The sequence below is a fragment of the Rattus rattus genome, chromosome 9, assembly GCF_011064425.1.
Source record: "Rattus rattus isolate New Zealand chromosome 9, Rrattus_CSIRO_v1, whole genome shotgun sequence".
Lineage (NCBI taxonomy): Eukaryota > Metazoa > Chordata > Mammalia > Rodentia > Muridae > Rattus > Rattus rattus.
The window spans coordinates 35830865-35844976 of NC_046162.1; the positions used below are offsets into that span (position 1 = coordinate 35830865).

At 41.9% G+C, this 14112-nt stretch overlaps 1 protein-coding gene across 1 annotated transcript in view; it reads left to right on the forward strand.

Annotated features, from left to right (window-relative positions):
* The first annotated feature begins 1931 nt into the window (after nt 1–1931).
* Aff4 (AF4/FMR2 family member 4) overlaps nt 1932–14112 on the forward strand; it is a 79948-nt gene continuing 67767 nt past the window's right edge. The window contains exon 1 of the mRNA XM_032913220.1: nt 1932–2182. The gene's annotated coding sequence lies outside the window, so the exon portion shown is untranslated. The remainder of the gene's footprint in view (nt 2183–14112) is intronic.

Genomic DNA, 14112 nt, shown 5'->3' on the forward strand with positions numbered 1-14112 from the left:
TTAATCCCAGCACTAGGGAGGTAGAGGCAGGCAGATCTCTGAGTTGGGGGCCAGTCTGGTCTACAGGGAGTTCTAGGAGAGACAGCCAGATGTACACAGAGAGGCTGTCTTGAACCGCCCTCCCCCCCCCAAAGTAATAACGAGCCCCTTCCCATGCCTTTTTTTTCTTCTGTTTTAGTTTGAAACAGAACTTTGTTAAATTACTCAGGTCGGCTTCAAACTTGCTATATAGCTTAGGACTATTTGCTAAATTTGCCAACCTCTTGCCTCAAGCTGGAGAGTAGCTAAGATTACATCCATGTGCCACCATCCTCAGTTTGAGATCCTTTTGTAGCATTCAAGTGGGTGTCTATGTGTGTGGGTGATGTGCCGGTGCACCTGTTGAGGTTAAGACATTTATGTTTGTTACAGGGATTGAATTTAGATTGCCAAGATTGTGTGGCAAAGCTTTTAAGCCACCGAACCATCTCACCACCATCAATATTTTTCATAAGGAAATAAAAAAGATGGCCAAGCCACATTGACACATCTTTAATCCCAGCAATTGGGAGGCAGAGGTAGAGGCAGGCAGATCTCTGAGCTTGAGGCCAGCCTGGTCTACAAAGTGAGTTCCAGGACAGCCAGGGTTACATGGAGGAAACCGTATGTAAAACCTAAGATTTATTTAGTGTTTTGTTTTTGAGACAGAATCTCACCATATAGCCTTGACTGGCCCAGAGCTGGACATGTATATTAGGCTAACCTCAAACTCACAGTAATCTTGCTGCCTCTGCCTCCAGAGTGGTGGGATTAAGGTGTGCACTGCCAGGCCATCCCTCTTCGGTGTTTTTGAGACATGGCTTGGAACTCAAGTGTGTAGATGAGTGGACTTCCAAGGTGTGACATTACAAACTACAAACTTAATTTAAAAGTGTTTCAAGGTTTTACTAGTGGAGTATGTTCACGAGGTGCCATCAAATAAAGAAAGCAGGTAAGAGACATGTGACAACAATGACAGGATTGTATGTTTTTCAGATACAAAGAGGACACCTTCCCTGCACTACTAATACTGGGTTCTAGGAGGCTGGTCTGTCTAATCACTGATTCCAATTAAATTATGGCTTGTCTAGACTAGCAGGATGTTAAGAGGTGATGGTGTGTGTGTGTGTGTGTGTGTGTGTGTGTGTGTGTGTGTGTTGTTTTGATAGGGTTTTGTTGGTAGCTCAGATTGGTCTTGAACCCACTAAGTACCCAGAGAGGCCGAATTCGTGGTGATCCTACTGGCCTTGGCTGCCCAAGTGCTGGGATTACAGGCCTGCCATGATGCCCGGCTTCACGAGGGTTTTTTGTTTGTTTTTTTTTTTTTTTAGATGATGCAGGGCCGGCTCATCCTCCCACAGTAAGTCACACGCAGCAGTGGACGACGTGCTGCGGACATCCACGTCACCCTTCCCTCCCTACCCCTGCGGAGCGCTGCGGGACTCGGGCAGCCAGGCCCCAGCCTTCACCTGCACCCCAAAACCGGTCGGCCGGGCTGCACCCCGCCCCGCCCCACAGCGCCTCCCTAGCGGGCTGCGCAGGAGGGCGTGTGCCGGGGACCCGGTTTTGTCGCCGGGTCTGACGCTCGTGCGGCCCCGCGGAGTCCGCTGCGGCCTGCGCTTCGCATCCCCGGGCCCCGGGCCCAGGCGCCCCGCACGTCAGCCCGCACGTCAGCCCCGCGGACGCCGCCTCCGGAGCAGCAGGCCCGCAGCCCCCGCGCTGCCTGCGGGAGGGGCGCGGCCTGGTCACGTGACGCTCGCAGCAGCCCGGCCCCGGTCACATGGGCCGCGGCCACTGCGTCAGTCCCAGTCCCGGCTGCGGGAGTCGAGTCGTCGTCGCCGCCGCCGCCCCCAGCGGACGGGGCGGGGATCTCGGTGCCAGGGCCCCGTCAGCCCGCCCCCGCCACCGCCTCAGTCAGCCGTCCCGGGCTCGGCCGGGCCGTCATGGAGCGGGGCGGAACCATGGCGTCCGCCGTGTGAAGTGCGCCGCCTCGGCTCCCCTTGGCCTCCGGATCCGCCGCTGCCCCTTGCCCTAGGCAGCCGGTCGCCGCCTCCTGGGCGGGCCCGAATGCGCGTCCGGTGAAGGTGCACGCCGGGCGCCGCCGCCGCCGCCGCCGCAGCCGCGGTCGGGAGATGGTTCGGGCCTAGCGGAGCGGGGACTGGAGGTGAGAAGCCGCCTGACTGACTGACTGACTGACTGACGTCTGACTGAGGCGCGGCCGCGCCGCGGGGAAGGCGAGGCTCGGGCCGCTGACGCTGGCGGAGACCCGCGGGCGGGGGGGCCGCTCGATCCGGCTTCGCCCTCTGTCTTCTTGTCCCACTTTCTCCGAAATAAATTTCAAACAAGAGAAAATAATTTTTTTAAAGGCCAACCCATTCCCACCCAACATTCCGGACGCCCATCATCTGGCCGTTTCTTTTTTCCACCCCCTGTCGTCCCTTCCTCCATTCCTCCCTTAGATCTGGTCGGCGGGTTTAGCCTTTGAAAAAAAATTATCCTTCGTCCGACTCAAGTCATTCCTAGTTAAAGAGAAAATAGGCCCAGATTCTGGCTATCATTTCTCAACTAGTTCTCGCCTTCCTTCTCGCGATCCTGCGCACCTCCCCCCACCCCCACTCTCCCATCTCCCCTCCACCGAAAGAAAAAAAAGGGGGGGTGGTGGTGGGAATTTCCGTCCTTGATGGACGATGGGGTTTGAGTGGAAAAATGGGAACCTGGGTTGGAATACGAGAAACCCTCCTTCCCACTTGGAACCGGCCTGGTACCTGGCGATCGCCATGGCCGGGCTTTGGGTATGGATGTTGAGGCCTCCCCAGCTGCCTGTGCGCAGGGTTAATCTCGTAATTGACGTCAGTGCTTTGTTCCTTCCACTTTGCTGTTGCTTCCACTCTCTGAGAACGGATCATGGGGTACAGAAGTCCCGGGTGTTTGTGGGATGTCCTTATTAGCCTTTTCATTCACGGATGACACCTTTCTAGGGAGTCGAGAGCCCTGATCTGAAAATGGTTGTGAGTGAAGTTCGAACCAAGAGTTCGATTCAGGGTTCTCCCGAGTTTCGTCAGTTGCAAGTCAGAATTCTGCTTTTTCTTCCCCGCTGAGGTTTTAAACTGAAGCTAGCCCCCTTTCCAGTGCCGGAATCTAAGCCCTAGGTGCCCGTGAATAGGCTGTTTGTGTGACATTTAAAATGTGTGCTTTTTGTGGGGCCGAGGGAGGGGAGGTTCAAATTGTGAAAAGCTTAAAGCTTTGTTTCCATATTGATTCAACGAAGCTTTATAAAATCTTTTGTTTGGACGGTCCTTTTAACTGATCAATATTGAGATGTTTATGAGATCCTTCTTAATTCGAGATTTGATGAGAAGCTGATGTAGACCGAGAGGAAGCCTAGACTCGTCGTCTTTGGTCACATATGCATAAAGAAGTGTTGGCAAGTGGCCCCTTGGTTTTTAACAAAGCTGGCTTCTTCAACTTCTTCAGGTTTATGTTCCTGATTGTCACTACATTTCTCAGCCCTCAGTCTCCCAGCGAGAAGTCTCAAAAAGTTATTTTTAAAAAAGTTATTTTAAAAAAGTTGCCTTTCGTGATGAACTTCCTGAAAACCTAGAAGCAGTCCTTTTTTCTCTTCTTTTATAATTAATACCGGCAGTTGTCATTCAGTTTGTGGCCATTGGCAGGCTGAGTTTTGTTGGCTCTGTAGGAACAGTAGGCACATTTTAAGTAAAATTTTGCTTCAGGTGGAGACAAGGTAGGGAGCCTTGAGAATAGGCAAAAGCCAAATCTACTATTTGGTTGGGGTGGGCTTAGCCTGTGCGATTTGGATCGAGCTGGACAGTTTGGGGGTGTAAGGTGACTTACAGTGCTTGGTGAAGTTGTGTGATTAATTCCTATGGAGAAAATGTTTTTATTTTAGTTAATGTTCTCTATGTCATAGTTTCACATTCAGATTCATGTAGTCTCTTCTGTCTTCAGGTTACTGTTTCCCTTTTGGAACAATGAATCCACTTGCATGTTGTAATTTTCTGAAAGATATATTGTAGTGGCTTCAGAATGAGTTTATTCTAACTCTTTATCATCGCCAGTATTTATGTAGTTAGATTGAATTTGTCGGCATTTTGAGGTTGAAATTGTTTATCCGATCAGAGATTTTACAGATAACCTAATGTTATAGGAACAAGTGATTAGTATCTGAAAGGGGGAGATGGGGATTAGCTTCAGAAAGTGCTCTGGAAGATGAAGACTGCTACCAGTTCTGAATCTACTTTCTTTGAGGTGGTAAGGTAGAAGTCATGGTTTTATGTGTACCTGAAAGGAACAAAGAAAACAGGTGTTTAACAGGTATTTCTTCTTTTTGACTATTTATTGGCTTAGAATGAAGTTCAAAATGTATGGAAATTCCCCCACCCCCCCACCCCTTTTTGCAATAATTTCATAAAAATCAAAGAAGGTTTTTGTTTTGTTTGTTTTTGAGACAGGGTCTCATTTTGTATCCATGACTGGATTGGAACTTGATATAGATCAGGCTGGCCTTGAACGCATAGAGATCCACCTGCCTCTGCCTTTCAAGTCCTTTAAAGGTTTGTGCCACTATACCCAGCTTGTAATTTTTCCTCCTAGATTGCAAGCATACATTCTAGATTCCACAAACATTCTAGATAAAAACCTTTGCTGCATGTTATAAATAAGGTTTTACAGCTTTCTGTAACCTTCACAGTTTTACTGTTTCCTTTTTTATTTCCTCTGATAAATTGAAACAATGATCATTTCTGGGAGGGTGTTTGCTAGTTTGTTACTGTGAATACATTGTAGTTAAAGGTTCAGATCTGAGTAGCTGCACTTCTTTGTTGTTACTTTGTTACTCTATTAGCCATCTCCGTACATTTGAAGTGATACTCTGTCTGGTACGAGGAGTAGAATAATAAATATTCCTCTTATTAACTCTTGCCTTACCACCTGATCCATTTTGTCTTGATGTTCATTTTCACTGAAAGTTTTGTTTTGTTTGTTGTTTGATACAAGTCTCCTGTGTCATTTTGACTGGTCTCAAACTTTCTTCAGCTCTCTTCCTTCCTCAGCCTCTTTTTTGAGTTCTAGGATTATAGACATGTACCACCATGCCTGACCACACCTTGAACATTTTAGTGATGCTGACACAGAAGGACAGCCAAGTAAATTTAGTTCTGGTTAAATTTAGTTTTATTTTAATGTTGGAATTAGCTTTTAATCTTATTATTTTTTTTCTATTCTTTTTTTTGGAGCTGGGGATCGAACCCAGGGCCTTGCGCTTGCTAGGCAAGTGCTCTACCACTGAGCCAAATCCCCAACCCCTTAATCTTTTTTTTAAATTAAATTTTTTTTTTTTTTTTTTGAGACAAGGTCTCATATAACCCAGACTGTCCTCAAACTACATGTGTACCCGGTGCTGGCCTTGAATCTCTCTCTCTCTCTCTCTCTCTCTCTCTCTCTCTCTCTTTCTCTCTCTCCATTTCTTTTTGCTTTTGTTCTTTGTTTTTCCCCCCTTTTGAGTATCACAAAAAATATATTTAGCAGAAAGTTTCATGTGAAAATGTCCATGACCCACTTCTACACCACAGTCATTCAGGCCCTTTGGGGAGTCTTTTGGGGCCCTTTTGGACTCCTCCATTGAACAGCCATTGTTTAGACTCTTTTCAAGGCTTCTGACATGGTGCTGCTGTCTCCTTGTATGACCACCAATCTGATGTGATCCTGATGTCTACTAGTTGTCATCCCCATACACTCAGTCACAAGATTCATAGAAGGGCCCAATAGTATTTCTTACACATGTCTGCCAGCATTGACTTCCATGAGGATTTCTTGTCTATAAATTTCTGATTTCTTCAGTTTTGGAGGGTGGGCCTTGCTTATGGTAATTCATGGTTTAGCAAGATGTAGAAGGATTGATTGGCCTGACCTTGAATTTCTGATCCTCTTTCATCCACCTGGGATTACTGTGAACCACCATGGTTTAAGATTTGTGGATTTTTTTTTTCTAGTATAAAATGAAGTTTATTTGGGGAATGAGAAGAGGGGCTGAGAAGGGAGTAGATGCAGAGAAAGAGGGGACAGAGAAAGACAGAGAGGAAAGAGAAAGAAGGGAAAGTGTAGAAAGAAGGGGTAAAGACAAAAAGGGAGGGGGGCAGAGAGAGAGACAGATTTGTCGATTTAAAAAAAATTTTTTTTTTGTTTTGTTTAGGCAGGGTCTCACTATAGGAGCTCTCCTGGAATTCATGGAGATCTGAGTGCTGGGATTAAAGATATTGGTAAAGATACCAAGCCAGGTTTTTGAAATTTCACAGCCTGGATTGTGCTGAATGTATCCCTTTGGCTTTATACAGTACATTCTTCTAGTCCCTGTATTTTCTATATATTGTAATTATGTGAATAATCTAGATTTAGTTCACATTAGAAGTTGTTTTTTTCCTTGGTGGCTTTTTGAGACTGGATCTCATGTATAACCCAGACTAGCTTGAACTCACTCTGTAGATGACTTTGAACCCTAATCTTCCTACCTATGTCTCCATATGTTAGAAATGACAGGGGGTTGGGGGTTTAGCTCAGCGGTAGAGTGCTTGCCTAGCGAGTGCAAGGCCCTGGGTTCGATCCCCAGCTCCGGGAAAAAAAAAAGAAAAAAGAAATGACAGGTGTATACCATTGATTTTACCTTTTTTTTTTTTTTTTTTTTTTTAGATTTATTTTTATTTTATATAAGTACACTGTCACTGTTTTCAGACACACTAGAAGAGGGCATCAGATCCCATTACAGATGGATGTGAGCCACCATGTGGTTGTTGGGAATTGAACTCCGAACCTTTGGAAGAACAGTCAGTGTTCTTAATCGCTGAACCATCTAGACAGCCCCCCTGATTTTACTTTTGATAGGCAGAAGAGGTAGTGTTGTGCTTCTTCACTTCTGATCCTTCAACCTGGTTTCTCATTCATCTACCAGTTGATTAGCAAGTCCTGTAATCCTGTGTGGCCAAACTATGTGGTCATTGCTTTAGTCCCTTACATCTTTTTTTTTTTTTTTTTTTTTTTTTTTTTCTTTTTTTTTTTTTTTTTTTTTTTTTTTTTTTTTTTTTTTTTTTTTTTTTGTCCGAGCTGGGGACACCCTTGCGAAGGCAAGGGCAAGTCCCGGATCTCTTTACAGATGGTTGTGAGCCACCATGGGTTGCTGGGAATTGAACTCAGGACCTCTGGAAGAGTAGTCGGGTGCTCTTAACCGCTGAGCCATCTCTCCAGCCCAGTCCCTTACATCTTAACATACTTGATATTATCTTATTTTCTCTATATTGTTGTTTTCTTCCTTAACTTCTGCGACTGCTATTGTTCCTTAGCAGTCACTTTCCTTTAAAAAAATATTATTTAGAGACAGGAGCTCTCTATGTATTCCTGGCTGTCCTAGACCTTTATGTAGATCAGGCTGGCCTCAAACTCAGAGATCTACCTGCCTCTGCCTTCTGACATTAAAGATATGCCATCACCATCTCTGCTCTTTTGCAGACTCTTCATTCTCTGATTAACCCTTTGATTTTGTTAGGTCTGGATTTTTATTTTTTAAATTTATTTTAACATTGGTGGTGTTCTGCCTCCATGTATGTCTGTGTGAGGGTGTCAGATCCCCTGTAACTGGAATTGTAGACATTTGTGAAGGGCTGTATGAGTGTTGGGATTTGAACTTGGGTACTTTGGAAGAACAGCCAGTGCTCTTAACCACTGAGTCCTTTCTCCAGCCCTGGTATAATCTTGTACTTCTCCGTTTATTTTTCTGAGTTGATTACTTTTTTTTTTTAAATTTTTTTAGTTGTTGCTAGCTTTCCATTGCTGTGATAAAATGTCTTGAGTTAAAACAACTTAAAAAAAAAGAAAATGTTGGTCACATCTTTAATCCTTGCACTTTTGGAGTCAGCGACAAAGGAATCTCTCAGAGTTTGAGGCCTGCCTGGTCTACACGAGTTCCAGGCCAGCCAAGGCTATATGGTGAGATTTTTGTTTCAGGAAAAAAAAGAAAGAAAAGGAAGGAAGGAAGGAAGGAAGGAAGGAAGGAAGGAAGGAAGGAAGATTTATTTTGGTTCAGGGTTCCAGAAGTTTCAGTCATTATTTTTTTGACTGTTACTCTGGGGACAGTGGTGAGGAAATATCATAGCAGAGGGTCAGCAGGTCAGAAATCAATTCACCTATGGCAGCCATGAGAAAGAAGGAAGGGAAAGAAATAAGAGAAAGAAGGAGGAAGGAAGGAAGGGAGACCCACAAAGATTTCCCTAATGACCCAGTTTGCTTTCACTAGGCCCTGCCTTCTAAAGCCTCTGCTATCCCCAGTGATGCAGACTGGGGATTAGGCTTTTTTAGCACAAGAGCCTGTGGGTACTGCCTAGATCCAGACTATATCATCTTATCAAGAACTCAAGAATGGTTGCATCCAAGGGGTTTAAAATGTGCTCAGAAGTAGTTCTGTATCATTCGAAATGTATTCAGTTCTCTATTGCTGCCACCTGAATTTATTCTGAATTTAAAATGTTAGATTTCCTGTTATCATAGGGAGAGAGGCTGGCTCTCAGTCCCAAATCCATTTTCACCCTGTCTACTTTAGTGGTATGCCTTGTATTAACATACAGCCACATCACATGAAAGAAATGGAGCAAGAGGCATTCTATACCATTTTGTCTGTCTAATGCACATATACAATCCTACTTTTTCCCATATGGAATAAAGTTTTAACATATTCTCTTTACATGCATCAGCAAATAACTTCATTCTTTTGTAGGTTTTTACCCAAATTTAACTTAACAAACACATTTAAAGGTTACCGTTCTCTTAGACACTGATGTTAATATCCTCTTAAGAGTTTATTTCTATTATTTTTTTAATTATGTGTGTATTGTGTCTGTTCCCTGGAGCTGCAGTTAGAGGCAATTTGAGCTACCCAACATGGGTGCCGAGAACCAAACCCTAGTACTCTGGAAGAACAGGTAACACCATCTCCTCAGTCCCTGATGTCCTCTTACAAGTCTGAAAACTGAGCTTAAATGATAAGTGTAATAATTTCTGATATAGCTGATGACAGTAGTGGGAAAATTTGTTTGATTAGGTTTGGGTTGGGTTTGGTTTTACAGTATTAAAATTGAACTCAGGATTTATGTATGGTGGTAGGTCCTCTTCCTCTGAGCTACTCCACATTTCTGAAATAAACTCTTTCAGGGAAGGATTAGGTGTTATTCTCAAGCTTACACTGATCTTGATGTTACTGGATACATGGTAAGAAAGCTATGTGATATAAGCAGCAACTTTATTGATTTTCTTGCAAATAGAGTGATTTCTTTGGTTAGTCACATAAAGATTTTCTGTTCTGCCAAGTGAAAGATTTTCCTTGCATTTTTGTTTTTGGTTTGTTTTGTCTGACATTAATTGACACTGAAAGTATATTTGGGAAGTTTAGGTGAGTGCAGTTCTATGTTGTTTTACAGTTAGCTGACAAGGGTCAGCAAACCATGGCTAGTAGACCCAAGGTAACCTGTTGCCTGTTTTTGTGCAGCCTATGAGGTAAGAATGGCTTTTATATTTTTATTTTGTTTTGTGTTTTTAAATAGTAGGAAAGAGTCAAGAAGAATGTTATTTGGGAAGAGAATATTATAGGGAGCTCAAATTTCAGTGTTCATAAGTAAGGTTGTATTGGAACCAGTCAACCCATTTGTTTATGTATTGTCTGTGGCTGAGTTTTGCTGCTCTGAGAACAGAGTCGAGTATCTGACTCTGTGGACTGCCAAACCTAATGTACTATCTGGCCTTAAAAAGGTTTGGTGGTTCTTGCTTTTGCAGATCAAATAGGTTATAATGAATATATGGGAATGGTTCTAATGTAAGTTACAAGGTCCCTACTTTACTGTAGTGGCTGTTGGGGTTTTGTTTAAAGGAGATATATGTATATATGTGTGTGTGTGTGTGTGTGTGTGTGTGTGTGTATGCTATTTGCACATATATATGTATCATACAATATAGTAGTAGGCATTACTATACCATATACCATATAAAACAGGGTCTGAGTATTGTCTTAGCCATCTGCTGTATTCTTAGGATAAAGCTATGGTACACATGTCTGTTTTTAGTACAACTCTCAATTGGGGAGTGAAATCCAGAAAGTGAGATTGAGATAAGGCTAGAAGCAGTCAGATTATTATGTGCATATAGCTATTCCATCTCTTTACGCCTTCACCTCCGAATTCTCTTTTCTTTGCTCTGGGGAATGCCATCAGTTTTTCCTATAGATTGTCCCTCTTCCTTCTGTCTTCTCACACATTTTACTTTCTTAACATACTTGAATTTGACCCCTTTTCAAGATTAAGTTTTCATTTCTTAACATTCCTTTCTGTTTTTAAAGCCTTTAATCCCAGTACTAGGGAGGCATAGGCAGGAAGATCTCTGAGTTAAGACCAGCCTGGTTTACAGAGTGAGTTCCAGGACACGCAAGAGCTACACAGAGAAACCCTGTCTCAAAAAAAAAAAAACCAAAAGTTTATTTTTATATGCCTTTGTTAGCATATTATCTAAGACATATTGAGCATGAGTGAGTTTTATCAAAACTTTATGCCTTATATTCCCTCAGGGCTTTTTTCCCCCATGTTAAGATTTTGTTATTTACTGTTGATGTTTTAGTGCATTGAACTAATGATTTTGTAGTGGCTTCTACTAGGAAAGGTGGTGGATAAAATTGGATTATTTTGGCTATGACATGGAATGTGTTATTTATTGCAGGTAGAACAAGTCTGAAGGAACCCTGGCATAGCACTTAATGACTTTTTTTTTTTTTAAGATTTCTTTTTTTTTTTTTTATTAATTTTTATTTATGAGTACACTGTAGCTGTCTTTAGACACACTAGAAGAGGGTATCAGATCCCATTACAGATGGTTGTGAGCCACCATGTGGTTGCTCAGGACCTCTGGAAGAGCAGTCAGTGCTCTTAACCACTGAGCCATCTCTCCAGCCCTAGTGACATGTTTTTTGATGGATGTGGTATTGGTTATTTTTGTAAGGAATAAACGTTGAAACATTTGTTTGCAGAGTGTTTGCTCCAAGCTTTAGCAGTATACTAGAAACAGTCTGGCTCTTACTCCTAAGTGAGATAGGTGGAGCGCCACAAATCACAGGCGACGCTTCTTTATAAATTAGTGTTTCAGAACTCAGCTAGGAGCTGGAGAGATGGCTCAGCGGTTAAGAGGACTGTCTGCTCTTCCAGAGGTCCTGAGTTCAATTCCCAGCAACCACAATGTGGCTCACAACCATCTGTAATGGGATCTGATGCCCTCTTTTGGTGTGTCTGGAGACAGCTACAGTGTTTCTATATATAATAAATAAATAAATCTTAAAAAACAAAAAAAAACAGGGTTGGGGATTTAGCTCAGTGGTAGAGTCTTTGCCTAGCAAGCACAAGGCCCTGGGTTTGGTCCCCAGCTCCGAAAAAAAAAAAAAAAAAAACAAAAAGAAAAAAAAAAAAAAAAAAAAAAACAAAAAACAAAAACTGCCAGCTATCCTGGTATGGTGGTATAAGCCTATAATCCCAGAAGATGAAGTCAAGAGATTAGCAGTTCAAGGCCAGCCTGAGCTATGTGAAACTGTCTCAAAAGAACAAAAGTAGACTAAGAATTACAGCTAAAGCTGGGCGTGAAGGTGAAAGCTTAGCATTCCAGTACAGTGGAAGACTGAAGGATGATGGTGAACTTGAGGTCAACCTAGACCAACAAGATTGTCACACCACCACAATAAAAACCTTAGAAGCTGTTATGGTATTTTAAAATTAGATTTCCGAGCTGGAGAGATGGCTCAGTGGTTAAGAGCACTGACTGCTCTTCCAGAGGTCCTGAGTTCAAATCCCAGCAACCACATGATGACTCACAACCATCTATAATGAGATTTGATGCCCTCTTCTGGTGTATCTGAAGACAACTACAGTGTACTTATATATAATGAGTAAATAAATAAATCTTTTTAAAAAAGCCAATCATTTAAAAAAAAAAAGGTTAGATTTCCATGAATTAGTATATAAAGGCTTACAGTTGTTATTATTATTATTTTTTTTCTTTTCTTTTTTTTTTCGAGCTGGGACCAACCCAGGGCCTTAAACTTGCTAGGCAAGTGCTCTACCACTGAGCTAAATCCTCATCCCCTACAGTTGTTATTATTGAGACAGGTTTTTCTGTGTAACAGCCCAAGCTGTTCTAGAACTCACATTGTAGACCAGACTGGCCTCGAACTCAAAGAGATCCACCTGCCTCTGCCTCCCGAGTGCTGGGAATAAAGTTATGTACCACCATGCCTGGCTAAGGCTTATAGTTACTAAACCTGTTTAATGTAACATCTATGCATGCTAAATATTAGTATTATTGAAATCAAATTTAAAAATTATGAAACACAGAGCTGGGAATATAGCTCAGTGATAGATTACTTTCCATATATGTATGTGTGTATGTGTAATATATATGATATATAAATATTAAAAGTATATATTTAAATATAAGATTGTATATAACATTTAAAAAATATAAAATTAGCTCTAAAGCCACTTAAATGTTGGTCTAGTTTTTGCAAAAATCATGTTACATTCTTATATTAACTTTGGGTTTGAGTTTTAGTTATATAAACTATCGTGATTAATTTATAGCTATTTGAATATACTATTTTTTAAAAAAATCATTGAAGTCAATACGTAGACTCTGGGATATTTTATTTTCACTGAGATAGTATCCTTTACAGTAAGATTTGAGAGACACACTTACTTGTCAGTTCAGGCCCTAGATGTTTTAATTCGTGTCTTGTTTTGCATCTCTGCTCCTCGAACCTATTTCCTAACTATACTTGTTCCACATTCATTCCCTGGGTATGCCTTTCCTTCCTGTTCTTTATATCTGTTGCACAGGTTCCTTGCCTACGACTCACATAGCCCTCTTCTTTCCTCCTGCCTTTAATCAGGCTAGCTGCAACCAAATCTCAAAGGTGGAAGGAACTTTTATTTCTTAAATTTTTAGTCTAGTATTATATATGGCCTAGTATATGCACTAAGTAGTTGTTGAATTAAGTACAGGGTTAACGCTTTATATTTCCAGGCTGGGGACGTAGCTTAGAGTGCTTGACAGCATGTAAACTAGGTTTGGTGATGCATGTCTGTAACCCCAGTTCTTCCACAGTTTGAAGTGAAGACAGGAGGATTAGAAATTCAAGGTCATCTTTAACAACAAGTCTAGTTTGAAGCTAGCTTGGATTATATGAGACCCTATTTCAAACAAACAAGCAAACAAACAATCCACACATACCTGTCTGTGTATATGCACCCATATACATGTGTTTTATGTTCAGGTATTCTGCAGGGCAGCCTTTATTTGTATTTGGTGAATTTTTGAAAACTTCATTTTACACAGTTGGTTTTTTAATATTTTTTTCCTGTTCAGAGACAGGGTCTCTCTACATAGCCCTGGCTGTCTTGGAGCTCATTATGTTGGCCAGGTAGGGACTACAGACGTTCACTACCATGTCCAGAAAGCATAGGGCGTTGAGGAAAAGCAAAAATTGATTATTTGTATCCCTTTTCCCCCCTAAACATAGCCTCTGACAACTTTAAACTTTTTTGTTGATTGTCTGCCTTGTTTCTTGAGTGCTGGGATTACACGTGTGTGATATCACATCTGATGGTGTATGTAATTTTTTTGTGTATAGATGTTTGTTTTCTATTAGGTATAAACTTTCAGAACAGTTGCCTTAAAAACAAAATTTGCAAGTGCTTTTTTTTTCTTTTTTTTTTTTTTTTTTTTTTTTTGGAGCTGGGGACTGAACCCAGCTCCCACTGAGCTAAATCCCCAACCCCTTGTTAGTGCTTTTATTGACTAATAATGGTTTTAGGAAAAGCCTTACCTCTCACTTTTCTCAGATGTCTGTGGTAGAGAAGCAGAGTGATGTGTTCTGAACCCAGCCTTAGTGAGTACTCCTGATATATTATCTGTCTTCTGAGGCAGTAACACTTCAGTTGTGACTTTTATGAAAATCAGTTTGTTTGGAATTTCTGTATGCTAGTCACTGAGTTAAAGCATTGGAGGGAA